A 12,398-nucleotide genomic window follows, 5' to 3' on the forward strand; every position below is an offset into this window, starting at 1 on the left:
TCTATCCAATGGACCCCTCAGGGACCTATGAACCTAAGTTAAGAATATTTGATCTAGAAGAAATTCCTCTTCCCTTTTGGACTATGAGTTGGATATACTTCATTTCAAGAGTAAATACTTTTTGCTAAGTGCTTATCTCCTTGGTTTATACCCTGCTTACTATTAATAAGCAGAGGCTTGTGGAATAATGATATCTTTATTCTTATAACTATTATATGATTTTTATGATTTTAATACATACATAGAAGATGCTTTGTTGAAGGATGGCTTTTAATGAGAAATTCTTTTCTTTTGAAACAAATGCTTTTTTATAGGAAAAAAAACAATAAGCAAGGGAGGAAGGTTATATTCTTTGCACTTTATTGTGCAACTCTAAAAATGTGGTCTATTGTGGAAAATCACAAAGGATATTGGCAAAGTGGGAAAGACTAGAGAAAATGGTATGAGCTATGATGTGATAGGATTTTTTGTATTCAAATATCATTGCAAAGTGTCGCTAAATAATGCCAACTCCACAGCAGTATCACTTGTCAGTCCAAAGAATTGGACTGCATCAAAATAGCTACAGTCAGTTTCATCATCTGCCCAAAAGAGTGATGTAGCAGAAGACACATGGATTGGGAGTCTGAGAATCTGGGTGTGAATCCTGACTCTGCTACTTATGGTTGTGGGAATTTAGGCAAATTCCTTAATGATTCTGTGCTTTAGTTTCCTCATCTGTAAAATGAGAGGTTGGACTAGATCCCATGATTACCTCTTAATATGATTCCTATCATAGCCACTTCATCCATTTCATAGCAACAATGCTGCTTATCATTTAATTTGTAGGGTCCTAGCATTTGGTCTTTGAGGTCATCTAACAGTCATCTTATTTTATAGCAGAGAAATCCGTGGCAAGATGGCTTACCCAAGTTCACACAGATTAAAGAGCCATGATTTGAACTCAGGTCCTGACTCTATTTCCAGCACTCTTTCCCATAAGACTCGTTGTGTTATTGTCCATTCCCATTAATAGGGATAGATATGATTTATAAAAGAACATCTGGCAAAACAATTCCTCTGGGAAATTAGCTAGGGAGTGCTATGGTTTGGGTTGGGTTCTACTCTTAACCTGCTTGGATAATGCAAAAGTTGGGGCAAACCAAAAAACCAAACCAGTCAATTTCTCATTGACCTTTTTACCAGGCAAATTAATTTCAAAATGTACCAGAACTTAGTCATTCAGACCTTGCAGAACCTGGTTTACGTTCTCTGTTAACACACTGATAATCATGATATTCATAATGCAAATGAAACTATATGGGGGCCATAACCTTGGCTGTTCATTGCAGCAGATTTTGTAATTGCCTGCTGTTGATGATCTAGCTGGGAATACGTTTGGGTTTTGTTCCAGCTCTTACCAATAGAGAGTCCTGTCATATTGATAGAGTAATCCTCCTATCTCTTTTTCAAGCGATTTTCTCTGTTGAAGAAAATAGAAGTACTTCTCCTCCAACACAAATCTTGCACTTATGAAAATCTTATACTTGTTCAGTTCTAAAACTAATGTCATCATCCTAGGAGAAGTGATCATAAGAACAGATAACCCAGTCTCTCACTTGGCTTTGCACTCTTGGAGTTTCTCCTGGCTGTGATTTTCTCAAGATAGGGGCTGAGAGTTTTCCATATAGGAAGGAGATCACCGTTCCTGGCTTCTCATGTCCCATAGGATATAAGATCATAAGGACAGAATGCTCTCTAGAAAACCTCCTGACTAATTCTTTTTTTATTTTGAAAAGCAGCTACTTTATTACTGTTGAGAACAGTTGCTTTCTCATCTGCAAGGACTTGGGCCCCTTCCCCCACATCAATTTATGCTCCTTTGAACAGCCTCTCTGCTGAAGAGCCTTATCTCAACCCTTGGAAAATCCAACTCAATTACTTTCACCAAGTCCTGTTTATCCTCTATTTTGTTGACTTTTTTCTAAAAGACCTAAACAGTTCAATTTACCTTCCGAGAATGGGTTCTACTTTGAGCTTATCTTTTATACCTTCCCCTTCGTTTTGTTAAAGTGTTTTGAATGATACCATAAAAACAGCTTTCCTGGAACCTACATGAGCTTCTCTAGTCTGCTATTCTGATATCAGTCTTCCTTTCTTTTTAGGAAATATGTACTTTAAAATCTCTGTCATCAGGAGTCAATCTAATCCTCCAGTATTCTAGTAGCTCTGTGATCAATCTCATCAATAATGGCATTTCCAAATGACCCATCCCAGTCCATCCATTGAATTCCTGTCTGTGACCTCTCATAAAATTTATAAAAGAATTCATTCAATCTAGGAGTCTTCCTCAGGTTTTTTTTTAGCATTGTGTATATAACTAAACAATATCCTTTATGAATATGAAGTGGGAGTGATAAATAGATTTAAGAGATTAGATCTAGTAGATAGATTACTTGGACAACTATGGAAGGAGGTTCATAATATCGTACAGGAGGCAGAAGCAAAAAAGTCCCCCCAAAAAAGAAAAGCAAGAAGGCAAAATGGCTGCCCAATGACGCTCTGCAAATAACTGAAGGAAAAAAGCAAAAGAGAAAAAAGAAAGGGAAATATAAACTTAACTGAGAATAACAAAGAGAGATGAAGTTTTCTTAAATGAACAATAAAAAGAAATAAAAGAAAATAATAGAATTGAAAAGACAAGAGATCACTTCAAGAAAATTAGAGCTATTAAGGGAATATTTCATGCCAAAAGGGATGTAATAAAGAACAAAAATTATAGGGATTTTACAGAAGCAGAAGAGAGTAAGAAGCAGTGACAAGAATATACAGAATAACTATACAAAAAAAGATCTTAATATCAATATTGTGTGGTTACTGCTCTAGAGCCAGACACCCTCAAAAATAAAGTCATGTGGGACTTAGGAAGCATTGCTAACAATAAGGTTACCAGAGATAATGAAATTCCAGTTGCGATATTTAAAATCCTAAAAGATGATCCTGTTAAAGTGCTGCACTCAATATACCAACAAATTTTGGAAATTCAATAACTGTCCCTGGATTGATGGAAAAAAATCAGTTTATATTCTAATCTTAAAGAAAAGTAATGCCAACAAATGTTCAAACTACTGATCAACTGTGCTCATTTCACACTCCAGCAAGATCATACTTAAAATCATGCAAGCTAAGCTTTAGCAATATGTGAATTAATAAATACCAGAGAAACAGGCTGGTTTTTAAAGAGGCAGAAGAACTAGAGACCAAATTGCCATCATTTACTGGATTATGGAGAAAGCAAGAGAGTTCTATTTAAAAAAATCTACTTCTGCTTCATTGACTACACTAAAATTTTTGACTGTGTGGCTCACAACAAATGAGCCGAGTCCTCAAAGAGATAGGAGCAGCAAACCATCTTACTTATCTCCTGAGAAACCTGTATGTGCGTCAATGAACAATAATTAAATAAAAAATGAAACTGATTGGTTTAAGACTGGGAAACAAGTATAAGAAGACTGTATGTTGTCACCTCATTTATTTAACTGATATGCAGAGTACATCATGTGAAATACCTGACAGAATGAATCAAAATACAGAATTAAGGTTGCTGGGAGAAACTCTAACAAACTCAAAATGCAAGTGATATAATTTTGATGGCAGAAAGTGAAGAAGAATCAATTTCTTGATGAAAAGGGCTAAAGTCAATAAAAAGTCAAGAAAAGGATTGAGAAAATAAACAAGCAAGGGAAAAATTCTGATCATAAAAAATTACTACAGTAACAAGAAAAAGCAAAACACACACTAAAAAGGTATTTTGCAAATCAAGTGAGAGGTAAAGGAAAAAATTGAGAAGAGAAATGAGAATGATGCAAAAGGAAGTATAAAAAGTCAATGAGGAGAATAGATTAAGGAGCAAAAGTGTCTGAATGGAAAAGTAAGTCCAGAAATTCACTGAAGATATTTTTAAAAAGAAATTAAAAATTAGAAAAAATTAGAAGTGAGCAAATAGAAACCAATGCCTTTATGAGAAGAAGAGAAATCGGGAAGAAAAATGATGGTGATACAAGAAAATCATGAAAATCATGAAAATCAAGTCAATAGCTTTGTAAAAGAAATACACAAAAAATACTGAAAAAAAATAACACCTTAAAAAACAGACTAGACCAAATGATAAAGGAAATACCAAAAGTCAATAAGGAGAACAATATCTTAAAAAGCAGAATTAAATGTATAGAAAATTTGACTTTCAAAGACAAGGCCCTAGGGAAGCATAAAAAAGTAAACAGGAAAAAGAAAATCATAAGGAACTTAATAAGAGTAAACTATTTACATTCCTACATGGGAAGATGATATTTGTAACTCATACAAACTTTCTCATTATTAGGACAGTTAGGAGTATATATAGACAGAGAACACAGATGATAGTTGAATGAATGGGAAGGAATGGCAACTAAAAATATAAAATTAAGGGGCAGGAGAGGAATGTACTAGAAGAAAGAGACAGGGAGAAGTAGAATGGGGCAAATTATTACATGAACAAAAGGCAAGAAAGAGGGAAAGGAGAATGAATGAACCTTACCCTTATTGGAATTGATTCACTTGGATATAGAAATATATCTTATCCTACAGGATAGTAGGGAATAAGGGGATGGGGGAGAGTGATAGAAGGGAGGGCGGATTGGAGAAGGAAGTAATCAAAAACAAAACATTTTTTGAGGAGGGACAGGATGAAAGAAGAGAGAATAGAATAAACAGAAGTGAAGAATAGGATGGAAGGAAATACATTTAACAATCATAACTGTAAAAACAATTTTAAAGCAAATTTCTCCAATAAAGGCCTTATTTCTCAAACATATAGAAAACTGAATCAAATTTGTAAAAGTAACCTATTATCCAAATCATGTTATCAAAAGATATAAAAAGTTTTCAGATTAAGTAATCAAAGCTATCTATAGTGATGTGAAAAAATGCTCTCACTATTGATTGGAGAAAAGAAAATTCAAACAATTCTGAGGTCCACTTCATATCTATTAGATTGTTTAATAGGACAGGAAATAAAAGTGACAAATATCAGAGAGGATGTGTGTGTGAGGTGGGATTTGAGACATTAATGGACTGTTAAGGAATTGTGAACTGATTTAACTGTTCTGCGGAACAATTTGTATATATATATAAAAAATATTTATAGCAGTTCTTTTCTGGTGGCAAAGATATGGAAATTGAGAAGATGCTCATCAGTTGGGGAATGGTGAAACAAATTGTAATATGTAATTATGATAAAATACCACAATATTGTACTATAAGAAATGATGAGTAGGAGGCTCTCAAAAAAACTGGGAAGACTTACATGAGGTGACACAAAGTAAAATGTCCTGTGCATGAAGCAACAGTAATATTGTAGGATGATCAACTGTGAATTATTTAATTATTCTCAGCAATGAAATGATCCAAGACAACTCTGAAGGACTTAAGTTGAAAAATGCTCTTCATCCCTAGTGAATAATGGTATCTGAATACAAGTTGAAACATACTTCCATAGGTGATAGACATGTATATCAAATTCCTTCCCTTATCGGTGAGCATGGGGTGGGAAAGGAGAAAGAGAATTCAGAATCCAATTCTTTAACTGAATAATTTTCCCCACTTAATAGCATTTTCCCAATTACATATAACAATAATTTTTCAATATTTATTTTTGTAAAAGTTTGAATTCTAAATTTTTCTCCTTCCTTTTCTTCCCCCACCCAAAACAGCAAGCAATCTGATATAGATTATGCGTGTACAATCATGTTAAACATATTTCCATATAAGTTATGTTGTAAAAGAAAAAGGAGGATAAAAGGAAAAAAACATAAGGAAGAAAAAATGAAAATGTCATGCTTTGATCTTCATTCAATCTCTATAATTTGTTCTCTGGATGTGGATGATATTTTCTTCACAATCTACTGGAATTTTCTTGGATCACACTGTTGCTAAGAAGAGCCAAGTCTATCACAGTTGATCATCACACCATGTTGCTATTAGTGTCTACAATGTTCTTCTTGTTCTGCTTTATTCAATATCAGTTCATATAAGTCTTTCAAATTCTCAAACCCGCCTACACATCATTTTTTATATTGTATATATGTGGTATACATTCATATAACACAATTTGTTCAGCCATTTCCCAATTGATGGGCAAACCCTTAATTTCCAATTCTTTGCCACCACAAAAAGAGCTGCTACAAATATTTTTGTATATATGGGTCCTTTTCCCTATTTAATGATTTCTTTGGTATTCAGACCAGTAATTGTATTGTTGCTTATCAAGAAAATTCTATATGTTTCTATGTTCCCTAGTATTTGTTTTTTGCTGAGGCAATTGGGGTTAAGTGACTTGCCGAGGGTCACACACCTAGGAAGTATTAAATGTCTGATGTCAGATTTGAATTCAGGTCCTCCTGACCTCAGGGCTGGTGCTCTATTCACTGCACCACCCAGCTGTCCCCCTCCCTAGTGGTTTTTTAATAGGAATGAGTACTGTATTTTGACAAACAACAAATCATAAAAACAAAAAAAAATTCAGCCAAGACAATTACAATATTGTGACAACATTCCAAACCTTATGATGCAGACAAAGTAGTCCGTAGGGAAAATTTTATATCTCTAAATACTTACATGAACAAAATAGAGAGAAAGGAGATCAATGAATTGGGCATGCAACTAAAAAAGCTAGAAAAATCACAAATTAAAAACCTCCAATTACATATCAAATTAGACATTCTGAAAACCAAAGGAGAGATGAATAAAACTCATTTTAAAACTGAAAAAGTAAGAAAACTGTTAGACTAATAAATAAAATTAAGAATTGGTTTTTATTATAACCCTCAATAAAATAGATAAACCAACCTTTGGTTAATTTGATCAGAAAAAAAAAGAGAAAAATCAAATTGCCAGCATTAAAAATGAAAAGGACAAATTCATCATCAATAAAGTAGAAATTTTAAAACTATTTAGGAGGTATTTTGCCCAACTGTATGCCAATAAATCTGATGATCTAATTGAAATGGATGAATATGTATGAGAATATAAATCACTCAGATTAACCGAAGATGAAATAAAATACTTAAATGGACCCATTTTAGAAGAAGAAATTGAAGAAACCACCAATGAACTCCCTAAGAAAAAAATCTACAGGGCCAGATGGATTTACAAGTGAATTCTACCAAAAATTAAAGAAATATTAATTCCAATACTCTGTAACTATTCCAAAAAATAGGTGAAAAAGGAGTCTGCCAAATACTTTTTATGATCCAAATATGATGCTGATATCAAGCCAAGAAGGGCCAAAACAGAAAAAGAAAATTACAGACTGATTTCCCTAAGAAATATTGATGTATTTTTTAAAAATTAACAAAGAGATTATAGAACTTTATCACCAGGATAATACACTATGATCAAGTGGACTTAATACCAGCAATGCAGAGTTGGTTCAATATTGGGAAGATTATCAGCATAACTGACCATTTCAATAACAAAACTAACAGAAACTATGCAATTGTCTCAATAGATTAAAAAAAAAACTTTTGACAAAATACAGCACTCATTCCTATTAAAAACAATAGGAAATTGTTTTCTTTCAAATGATAAGCAACAGCACAATTACTGGATCTGAATACCAAAGAAATCATTAAAAAGGGAAAAGTACGCACATGTACAAAAATATTTGTAGCAGCTCTTTTTTTGGTGGCAAAGAATTGGAAATTGAGGATTTACCTGTTGATTGGGAAATGGCTAAACAAGTTGTGTTATATGAATGTATACCACATATACAATATAGAAATGATAAGTAGTCAGATTTCAGAACAACCTTGAAAGACTTATATGAACTAATATTGAGTATAGCAAAATAAGAAGAACATTGTAGGCACTAATAGCAACATTGTGTGATGTTGCTGGGATAGACTTGGCTCTTCTTAGCAACAGAGTAATCCAATAGACTGTGAAGAAAATACCATCCACATCCAGAGAACAAACTATAGAGATTGAATGAAGATCAAAGGATGACATTTTCATTTTTTTCTTTCTTATGTTTTTTTCCCTTTGTCCTGCTTTTTCTTTTATAACATAACTAATATGGAAATCAAGTTTAACAACATGATTGTACATATATAACCTATATCAAATTGCTTGCTATCTTGGAGAGGGGAGAGAAAGGAGAGGGAGAAAAACTTAGAACTCAAAATTTTACAAAAATGAATATTGAAAAATTATTGTTACATGTAATTGGAAAAATACTATTAAGTGAGAAAAATTATTCATTTTAAACATTGGGTTTTGAATTCTCTTTCTCCCTTCCCATCCCGTGCTCACTGAAAAGGGAAGGAATTTGATATACATGTGTATCACCTATTAAAGTATGCTTCAATTTGTTTTCAGACACCATTATTCTCTAGGGATAGAGAGTATTTTCCAACTTAAGTCCTTCAGAGTTATCTTGGATTATTTTATTGCTTAGAATAATTAAGTAATTCACAGCTGGTCATCCTACAATATTATTGTTGTTTCATGTTCAGGACGCCTACTATTCATCATTTCTTATAGCACAATATTGTGATATTTCATCACAATTACATACCGCAATTTGTTTAACCATTTCCCAACTGATGAGCATCTTCTCAATTTCCATATCTTTACCACCAGAAAAGAACTGCTATAAATATTTTTGTATATATAGATTCTTTTCCTTTTTAAAAATCTCTTTTAGTATACAATCTTAGTGTATATTAGTAATATTGCTAGATCAATGGCATAGTAGAAAATACACTCTGCCATCTAATTCATGGAAGAGTTTACAGCAAGTCACTTAACATCAATGAGATTCAGGAAACAGAGGCCCAGGGAAAATGTAATTACAATATCACTCACTGAGCAGCAGAGCCAGAATCTGAACCCAGATCCCTGTGCTGCCTTGAAAGTCACTATCTAGAGGAGCCTTCCTAAGAGGGAACCACCAAGTACAAGGGAACAAGAATATATGAGTATAAGACTACTAAAATATAGTTTATTACTGTTGCCCTCCAATCATCCTTTAAGAAAGCGCTTTGGCACTAAAACATGTCATCTCACTAATTTTTAAACAGTTTTTCAATCTTGGGCATTTGAGAATTTCAATAGAAAATATTATCTAGATTGGAGGGAAACAGAGGTTATTTGGTTCAAAAATATTGCACATAATGAACGTTTCTATTTATCTTCTTATTTCTGGACTGAAGAATGGGTTTGACCTCCTTTTGATTCCCTTGAACTCTGTGGACTTCAAATTGCCTCTTTGTTCCTGTACTCCAGCTTCATTTAGTGCCAACAAAATGCAACTTCCAAGTTCAAAGAAAAATCTCTTAAAACCTTTATGAAAAGGTCCCTAAGACTTGTCACTCTTGAAATAGTTCTTACAAAACAACATTCTGAGATATATAAATAAATCAGAAACAGATTAAATTTCCCTTGAAATACATGCCATTTTTTAAACTGAAGGGAGTCCTTAGAAAGAAAAATACCTTTAGTTTCTGTTTTTTTATTCACAATGTTGGAACAATAGTAAGAAAGTTTCCTCTCAAACTAAAGCATCCCTAAATTTGGTCTCCTCCTACATAAGGCCTTTCTTGATCTTTGCAGATGTTCATGCTCTCTTTTTCTTTTTTTTTCTCTTTAAATTATTTTGCATTACGTTTTGTGTGTGTGTGTGTGTGTGTGTGTGTGTGTGTGTGTGTGTGTGTGTGTGCTAGAAAGTAAGTTCCTTAAGGGCCAGATCTTCCATATTTATATCTGCATTCCCAGAAAAAAAAAGCAGAGAATATGGCAAATAACAAGCACTTAATAAATATTTGTTGAATTGAATTTAAAACTTAAAATACTGCTCATGAATTTAAACAACAAATTGAGGATTATAAATCCCTACTGCTTAAAGTACTCAATAGCGTAGATATCATCCTAATAATCAGAAAAAAATTCTTTTCTTTCTCTTTATGTCCTCCTTTTTTTCTCTTCCTTCCTACCTGCCTTCCTTCCTTTCTTTTCTCTCTTTCTTCCTTTTTCCTTTTCTTACTCCTTTCTCCCTTCCTCCCCTTTTGCCTTCCTTCTTTCCTTTCTTCCAAAACAATCCTTTGCCTGTTTAATCAATCCCTATCCAAGACTCAGAAAGGGAGACCTATCTTTTCATCTACTTAGTGCTTGCAAGGTTGTCTTTGGGATTCTGCCAATTCAGCTAAAAGAACTGGTAGTAGAGCTGGAAATCAATAGCACTCCCTAATTCAATTACAGGATCCATGTCAAAACAAAATCCTTTGGGTAGATATTTATCACATTCAAGTTTTTCTATATTTGAAAAGATAATTTAGAGCAATGTTTTGTCTGCAACATAATTTTTAAGTAAAATTTTCACACCTCTAACAGAGTATAATCATGTTAGCATAAACATTTCTTTGGAGGTGTGAGACCTATAACCTATACCCTACAGTAAAAAAAAATCATCAGTGCAAGTACAAATGATATTCTGATTCATACACATGCATAATATCCATAAATTTCAAATTAATTTCCCTCAATAACAGTGTGGTTCTAGTAGATTTCACAGATAAACTATTCATTAAATGCATTTTCTTTTAGCTAGTTTAAAAATATTTGTCTTTCATTCTTTTTTAAAGGAAAGAACTAGATAAGCTCATTGCCTTTCTTTCTGCCATTCATCACTTTATAGAGTTGGTCCACATCTTACTCTTCCTCCTAATAAATCCTGGTTTTTTATTTATTTGTTTGTTTCCTTTCTTACATATGTGATTTCTGCTCTCCCATATATAAATGTCTTCAATATTTCTGTCTCTTTCTCTCAGTACACATGGAGAAACCAGGTCTTATCTGGCCCTTCTCAGCAATATTACCAGGGTGAGATGATGACTGCTTTATATGAAAGGATTGGAATATGGGTATGTTTGGGGAGGGTTAGTCAAGAATTGTTAATAAAAGGTCTCTGAATTTTCACTCTCTTCTTCTAATTTCCTGCCTCTCTGACCATTCCTTCTCAGTTTCCTTTACTGTATTATCTATATTGTGCCCTCTTAACTAGGGGCATTTCCCAAAGCTCTAGTAAGAATCTCATCATTGACTATCTCAACAGGCTCAGTTCCCTGGGTTTAATTATCATGTCTATGTAGATGATTCTGGAATCTAAATATTCAGCTTCCATCTCTCTCTTGAGTTCTAATAGCATATCCCCAACTGCCTATTGGAAATCTTCACTTTGATGCCCTCTCAGTAATTCAAAATCACCATGTCCTAAGAAGAACATGTCTTATCGAGGAGGAGACCAAATTTAGGGAAGCTTTAGTTTGAGAGGAAAGTTTTCTTCACTATTGTTCCAACATTGTAAGTAAAAAAAACAGCAACTAAAGGTATTTTCTCTCCAACGACTCCCTTCAGTTGTGTGTATTTCTTCTCCAAAAACACTATTCACCAAACTTTACTTTTTCTGATGAGGATACCACATCCTTCCTGGGATCTAATCTCAGAACTGTCCTGAACTTTTTTCTTCCTTCTCCGTCACCTTCTCCTTGGCATCCAAATAGCATGTCCTATTAATTTCATCACCACATCTTTAAAATGGATCTCACTTGCTTTACATTTATAGTTAATACTCTAGTTTAGGCCATCATCACCATTTTCCCAACCCTAAAACTGTTGCAAAATCACCCTGATTGGAGTTCCAGTTTCTAGTCTCTCCCCTCTCCAATTAAGCCACTTGCCAACATAATTTTAAAGTGTAAATTGGGTCACTCCCACTTAAGAACTGGAGGAGGAAGCCTTCTTTTTGTCTCCAGGATAAAGTACAAATTCCTCAGATTGGCATTTAAAAGCCTTGCAATCTGGCCACTATCTACCTTTCCAAAATGATTTCATATGAACCTGCTTCACAATCCTGTTCTTTAGTCATACTGGCTTTCTTGATATTCTCTGAATTTGACATTTCATCTACTTATCCCTTTGTGAAGGCTGTCCTTAGGCTTAGAACACGGTTCTTTCTTACCTCTATCCCTTAAAATCAGCAGCTTCCTTTTAGATTCCACTCTGTTTTCAGCTCCTTTGGGCAGTCTACCCTGATCTCTCTTGTTCAGTGCTTTCCCGTGCACTGAATTATCACGTCACCTATTCATTTACATGTTATGCCCTCCCAGTGGAATGGGCATCTCTTTATCCCCAGTGCTTCCCATAATACCTTGTAATGTGCAGTTCTGAGAAAAATGTTTGCTGAATTGGATTGGTGAACTGCCAGAAATCAGTAAATAGCAACAATAACAATGAAAATGCTCCCAAGTATAAGCTGCATAGTTACATTTTACAGATTAGGAAGCAGAATCTCAGAGAAATGAATTTGCTTGTCCTTGGGTGGA

General features: G+C 33.9%; 1 protein-coding gene across 1 annotated transcript in view; it reads right to left on the reverse strand.

Annotated features, from left to right (window-relative positions):
• RBMS3 (RNA binding motif single stranded interacting protein 3) overlaps positions 1–12,125 on the reverse strand; it is a 1,470,243-nt gene extending 1,458,118 nt beyond the window's left edge. Inside the window, exon 1 of the mRNA XM_052001746.1 lies at positions 12,035–12,125. The gene's annotated coding sequence lies outside the window, so the exon portion shown is untranslated. The remainder of the gene's footprint in view (positions 1–12,034) is intronic.
• Between the last annotated feature and the right edge of the window lie 273 nt (positions 12,126–12,398).

Source organism: Antechinus flavipes, chromosome 5 (genome assembly GCF_016432865.1).
Source record: "Antechinus flavipes isolate AdamAnt ecotype Samford, QLD, Australia chromosome 5, AdamAnt_v2, whole genome shotgun sequence".
NCBI classification, from domain to species: Eukaryota; Metazoa; Chordata; class Mammalia; order Dasyuromorphia; family Dasyuridae; genus Antechinus; species Antechinus flavipes.